We start from the raw sequence: 6937 nt of genomic DNA on the forward strand, positions 1-6937 counted from the left end.
TAATTGACGCTTTGTTGCCTTTTTTATGGTCAATTATATTTTATTTTTCCCAAAGGTTGTAAAAGTAGTAAAAGTTGTAGGTTAGTTGCAAAATTTATAAGCATGAGAAACGAATATGTACCGTTCCAGATGAATAATTTTAGGGAGGAAATAACGATATCTATTTTTGCAATAAAAAATATTTTTGAAAAGGATCTTCTTAAATAGATATTTATAATCATAATTATTTTGGCACCTCTTAAATCTTAAGAGGTCGATACTGGAAAGTACCATAAGAATAAGTATATCGATCAATGGAAACAATAGATATTCAATTATATTAATTATATTTCTATTTTTTTTTATAAGTATTTTTATTCACGTATTTAAACTAAATAGAATTAAGAAAAATTCATTCCTCAGATTGAAAAACATTTTTTATTAATGTAATAAATAAGTTATATTATTATACATACTGCTTTAATCCTCAGATAAGTATTTAATTATGGTGATAATTATTTTATTAACAATATTTTTTTATTTATTCTTACAAGCATCTCTCCTTAGTGAAACCAAACTATATTTTATTGTAATGGTTTCGTAAAATATAATCGAGCTTAACAGCTCACATTTGGACTTTGCATGATAGATGTCACTCGAAAGCAAAAATCTAACACAGTTTATTAAATTTTTAAGGTTCCACCCACTTTTATTTATTTAATAATTAATTAGGTACTCGCTAAATAAAGACCATATAACGAATAAAGGTTCCTATTACATACTTCCTCAGTTTATGTCCTTTTTTTTTAGTAAAAAGAGCGTTTGAAACGAATCATTTTCGCACCGTTTCCATGGCAACATAAGCGAATTATTAATAATAAAAATAATTGGTTAATACATTAATGGCATATCGCCAAATATGAAACGAGGTAAGTGAACCGAGTTACTGACGTAACGATTTATATTTTTATTATTATTTTCAACGTGGTCTTATTGATTAGTATGCGCCCTGCGGATTAGATACGTAATAATCCGAATGAATCAATTGCAGTTTCCTCTGTTACCGATAATGGCCGTCGTGCACTTCGGCTGCGTAAAATAATCAATAAACAGCAGTTCCAGTGAGTTATTAATACATTACTGTAAAAATGGAGTTATACCTTAAGGCCAATGTGATCATTTCAAAAAAATCTTACAAGTAGAAGGGCTGTTTGATTAGTTAAAACAAGTGAAGATTTCCACCTGTCAAAACTCGCAAGACCATTTCGTATCCTTGGTGACTGCCTAGCAACCGACACAACAACATAGCAACATTGGGTAAATGTTAAAATTGATTTAATTTTTATTTATTTGCACTATTTTTTAGATGTTGATACACGTAGTAAGCTTTTATACAAGAATCCTGTTCAATGTACTATTTATTATTTCTGTCCATGTGTCCTGGTAAATTAAATCCATTTATGCAAATGGCTCCTAGGATTGTCAATAAAGGATTTACAAAGAAAAGCTAATAAATGATTAAATTACACATCATTTTGCATGGTTGCTTAGACAGAGATGTTAACATTATAAATCTTCTGCATATTATATAACATTTATTACAGTGTTTTTATCTTCTCATTTGAAACATACAAAATTTAGTATTTCTTTTTACTTATAGGAGTCTTACATTGATTTGAAATAAAAGTAATTTACAAACTTATAATATACGTAATTCTTTAGCAACAAGCTACTACTATAATATTGCAATCAAGAAATTAATAATTAAAAAAGGTGTACCTATGTAAGAACAAAGCACAGACAACCTAATTTGTTTTTTGTTCATTCTTGCAGTTTCAGACAATACCCATGTCCCTAGTCTTAGCGTAAAGTTTATTTATATTTTTATTTAATCAAAAATAGTATTTTTACAGAAATTACATTATTATTTAAGGATTGGTTCTATTTCTTTGTGTGATATCTGGTGTAGTTCTAATTTACACAGTGTATTTCCTGAGTCTGTGTCCATTTGGATACCAAAGAACCAGTGGCGGCTGGTGTGGTAAAATTTTGGGTAGGCCAAGCCAGCAAATTACATATAGCTATGTGTAATCAGTGACGGATCCAGAGGGAGAGGTCACGGGGTCATGACCCCCCCCTAGCTAATTTTTTAATGATTTCTCTGTTCATTTTAACTTGTATCTAATTTTTGCGATTTTGATTTTTCATCTAGCAAATCGCGAACAGAAAACGCCTTCTTCTGTACATCCTTAAAGGACAGGAAATTACTTAAATATTCCTTGCAACTGGAATGTTTTTTTAAGGAGGCAGACATATTTTTTAAATCAAAGTATCCTTCACAATTCCATACACATTTCTTATTAGAAAATAACAAACACGGACAACAATATAGTCTGTTTTTCATAATACTTCCAGACAACCATTTGTAGACATCATACCAAGAGCAATTAAAAGTACTCACCTTTTCCCCATCTTTTTGGTCAATACGCAATGTTGGAGTAGGCCTTTTATTCATAATAATTTTTTTTCTATCAATTTCAGTTCTTTTAGATAATGGTGATTCCAATAGTGAAACAACAATGTCCAAACACTCACTATCAACATTATTATTACTGCAACCTGGTAAAGCGTCATAAAAACTCATTTTTATGTATCAATTATAAAACAATCTCACATATATAAGTTGGCTACAATCAGGCAATATAGAAATCACGCAAATGTGAGCTTTTTTCTTTGAATTTTACGAATTTTTTTAAATTTATTTGGGCAACCGTGCACTTGTTTGCAATTGTGTTGTTTGTTTAAAAATATGTTATAATTATAGATTATGTTACATATTTTTTTATCATAATTTAAAAGAAAATTTATATTACAATTCGATAATTACGTTACAAGTGACAACGATGGTCGCCATAGGCGCGATCGTCTGGTGCCTAAACAGCAAGCATAAACACGACAATATAAATCGTTGTCTGGCAAGCTGCTAACTTCAAACGCTTTTTGTACGGGAATCTTATGTGAGCTGGGTCGGCCAGTTCCGATCGGGCCTATAAATGATATTTAAAATGCCTGAATACGATTCAATGCTTTCTGTGGTAATATAATAACATAATTGTTATTATATCGTATAACGTATTATTGTTTATTTATTTAAACGTTATTTACATGCATTAACATAATTTTTGAATATATGTTTTTCAATTTTAAAGCTCTAAAAATTATTGGGTAGGCCCGGCCTATCCTGCCTACCCCCAAAAGCCGCCACTGCAAAGAACAAACATAATGTTAAAAGTGTTGCTTTTCACACTGGTTTTTTATTTTTTTAAATTTAATAATTCCATAATACTTAGGTATAAGAGTTTTCAATGCTGTTTTCTTCTGTTTCTCTTTTTTTAACACTTCTTTCTTTAAAAAGTTCTTTTACATAAAGTTATTTTTTCATGTTTAACAAGGTCTGCTATTGTATGTTATATCTTGTGGGGCTTGTTTTCTACATTCCTCTTCTTTTAACCACTGTTCACATTACTTACAGAACAAAACTTTTTCTGAGATCAACAAAATCTGATTTACTATTATTATTTCCAACTGTCTTCTGATTTTAGAATTGATTTACTCAGCTTGGGAATTTTTTGACAGTCATTTAAGGAACACAATGTACAACACAAAAATTGCCCCCCCCCCACTATAAATAGCTTAAGTATATTTACTGTTAGTAACTTCTTTCATTGAAAAAATGGAGAATAATCATGAATTATTTCAGAAATAAACATTTAAACCTTTGTTTTAATTGATACAGTTTTATTTATTTTGTTGATGTGAATAATTTTGTTTGCATGTGAATAATTTTTTATCGTAGTTACAATTTTAATATTGATTATGAGCATGTTTGACCAGGGAATTAAGATTTTTTCGTGACACTGAACCTGCCAGGTAAACCAGGCAAATGACAGTTGTTCTGAGTAGTATCACCTCTGTAACAAGAACCTATATGGTTCCTGTAGTCGATTTTTTGGACTTAATTAGTTATTAATTAACAAATTAATGTCAAAAAACAGTAAATGGTTGGGCACCAAAATTTTTTTTATGATCCATTTTGAGTCCTTAAACTTTATGAGTAAAAGTGTCGGAATAGTGCCCTGGATGGTTCCCCTAAAACCCCCCCGGGTGCGCCACTGGTTTTCATCAATCTGCAAAAAGTGAAGTATTTGAAACTAATTTAAGAATAATGAACGTATTATTTATAACTAAACCTTCAAAATGGCGTTTTTTCCTTGTTTATGTCATTATTTGTTGCTTAGAAAGTTGCAAAATAAGTCAGCAATTTTGTTTTTCATTAACGTAACAACATTTTTAAAAATAAACTTAGAACCTGCATATTACACAGAATACTGGTTCTTGTGTTCTTTGTAATTCTAAATAAAAGTTTATAATTTTAAGTATTCTAAGTAAAAGTAATTCTAAAAATAGCTTATGAAAGAAGAAGATTTATTCTATCAATATTAAAAAAATAAAAAGAAACGATTTTAAATAATGCAAAATAATTTTGCAAAAACTTGTCGATTTTTTACTTATAAACAATTAGAATATCTTTTGAACTGTTGCCTACACAAAAATTGTTTTTACATATTTGGAAAGCTTGCATTTTTTTACATGTTCTAAAAAATTGTCTTTGGAGAATTTGGGACGGATTTAATCCCTTTTTTTCATTGACAGTATTTTTGTTTACAACAATTAAGATATCTAATTCGCGACCATTTGAAAGAACATTCTTTAAAGTTTCAATGTGACGAATTTAAAAGAGATTAACATTCAACGGAATCGTCCACAAAGCTCTTCAAAATGTGGTCCAAAATCGGCGGTCTTCGAAACTCGCGTAAGCGATGGGGAGAGCTGTTGAGTGTATCTAATTCTTGTTTATGGACTTTGATTTTAATTTGTATATACTTTTGCGTACATTACGAAAATCTATTATTCAAATAAATAAATTGTTAAATAAACCACCTAATTTATTTAAACATTTTTTTTTCAATTTTATTTTTTTTTTAGTAATATTTGTGGTAATTTTTATTGTAAAACATAAATATTAATGATTTTTACTGTTTATTTATTTATTTGCTTATTATTTATTTATTTAATAATTTTTAAATACATATAAAAATGTTTTTTGCTTGGAACATACTTTTCATTTGAGTTATTCTAAGACGAAAGTTAATATTTTGTGTTTTTTTTTTCATAAAATACTTTATACTTAAAATGCATTAAAAATGCTGAAATAGCCAATTTTAGCGTTTTTTGAGGCCGTTTTATAATAATATTGCTACTGTATTACCTTCATACTCACTTAATTTAAAATTTAATCTCATTTGATTGTTAAAAATTGGTAATCACTGTCTCCGTACCCTGTATTGCCTTTTCACAACATTTCTAATTCATATGGGAGATTCATTATAAAGATTCTCTGCTTCTGTTCTAGCAACTTGTCTAGCTGTGTCATCAAATATGATTTCAAACTGAAACCACATTGATCAACTATAAAAAATAGTAAAAACCTAACAAAGTCTCCAGCTTCAAATCTTTTTATACCACTGTTCCTAAATAATGTTTGATCATTTACAGAACCCAGTCATAGCTTAATTCTTCAATAATCTTCCAGTTTAAATCATGTTTTTCTATCAATTTTCTAACATCAACTGCTTTTTCTTGATTTATTTTTGTATATTTTGGTATTATTCTAGGACTAAACTGGTCCATATTTCTACTCGTTTTTGTGAGTTTTTATATTTATTCATATCGTGTCGATAAACAGGGGAACCTGTTTGTTTTACTAGTATTGTTGTTGAAAGTAAACTAATTATTTATAAACTTCGTCTGCAGGTGGATGTTTTCCTAAGTTGTATTGTTCTAAAACATGTTTAAAATAGCTTAATTCTTTAATATTCTTCCAGTTTAAATCATAATGTTTTTCTATTGTTATATTTTTATTATTAATCTAATTTATTGTCTTTATTTATTATCAAAGGTTCTATTTATAATACTCACAAATTTATTAAAGTCTTTATTACTAATTTATTTCACAATATTTATTTATATTTATTTCCGCGTACAATTATATTTTCGGACTCAAACTAACTCGATATTCAAAAACTAACTAACTGTTTACAACAAAATTCCTATTTAAATATAAAATGCCGTTATTCGAGAATTGCGGCGATTCCCCTTCGAAGAGCCGAGAAGGTCACTCATACTGGTTTTGTTCGGCCTGCTTCTGGAAATTTCGAATCGTGGGTGACTCATCAGAATTCAGGTTGGCAAACAGGTCTTTCAACTGAGCGCCGAAATTACTAGAATAGAAAAGAATTAGAAATAATATATTTACAGTTTTATGCGCCATAATATTTATTGTACCACTATCAATGTTTTAACATCAACTGCTTTTTTTTTGTTTTACTTGTAAATTATATTGTTATGTTATTATTAATCTAATTTATTGTTTTTATTTATTATCAAAGGTTCTACACTTATAATACTTATAAGTTTATTTAAAGTCTTTATTTGTACAATATAACTAATTTATTTTACACTAAGAATTATATAATTTATCTACGTGCGTTACATTTTAAAAACTCGACGCGATGTTCAAAAACTAACTGTTTCCCAAAAAAATAAAATGTCTCATATATATATAAAATATAGTTATTCTCGAATTACGGCGAAGAATCGATGACCTTCCATCCAAAGCAGGTTTTTTTATATAAGAGGATGACCCATACGTCTAGAAACTCGTCGGCCTTCCTGACCCTTTGCGAAAAGACTGGAAGGTCACGCCATACTGGCTTTTTATAGGGGCTTCTGCCGGCTGGTATATGATCTAGAAAATACTTGAATGAGAAGGATATTAGTAATAAATATGTTTACAGTTTTGAGTCATATGACACGTCATTATCTATCGCAACAATAT

The 6937-nt window shown here is 28.9% G+C and overlaps 1 protein-coding gene across 2 annotated transcripts in view; it reads left to right on the top strand.

The window, feature by feature from the left end:
• The first annotated feature begins 741 nt into the window (after positions 1–741).
• Rfx (regulatory transcription factor Rfx) overlaps positions 742–6937 on the top strand; it is a 100201-nt gene continuing 94005 nt past the window's right edge. The window contains exons 1-2 of one of the 2 annotated variants that reach the window (XM_072536724.1): positions 742–908; positions 1031–1296. The gene's annotated coding sequence lies outside the window, so the exon portion shown is untranslated. The remainder of the gene's footprint in view (positions 909–1030; positions 1297–6937) is intronic. The other variant, XM_072536726.1, reaches the window with a different exon arrangement.

Source organism: Diabrotica undecimpunctata, chromosome 7, assembly GCF_040954645.1.
Source record: "Diabrotica undecimpunctata isolate CICGRU chromosome 7, icDiaUnde3, whole genome shotgun sequence".
NCBI classification, from domain to species: Eukaryota; Metazoa; Arthropoda; class Insecta; order Coleoptera; family Chrysomelidae; genus Diabrotica; species Diabrotica undecimpunctata.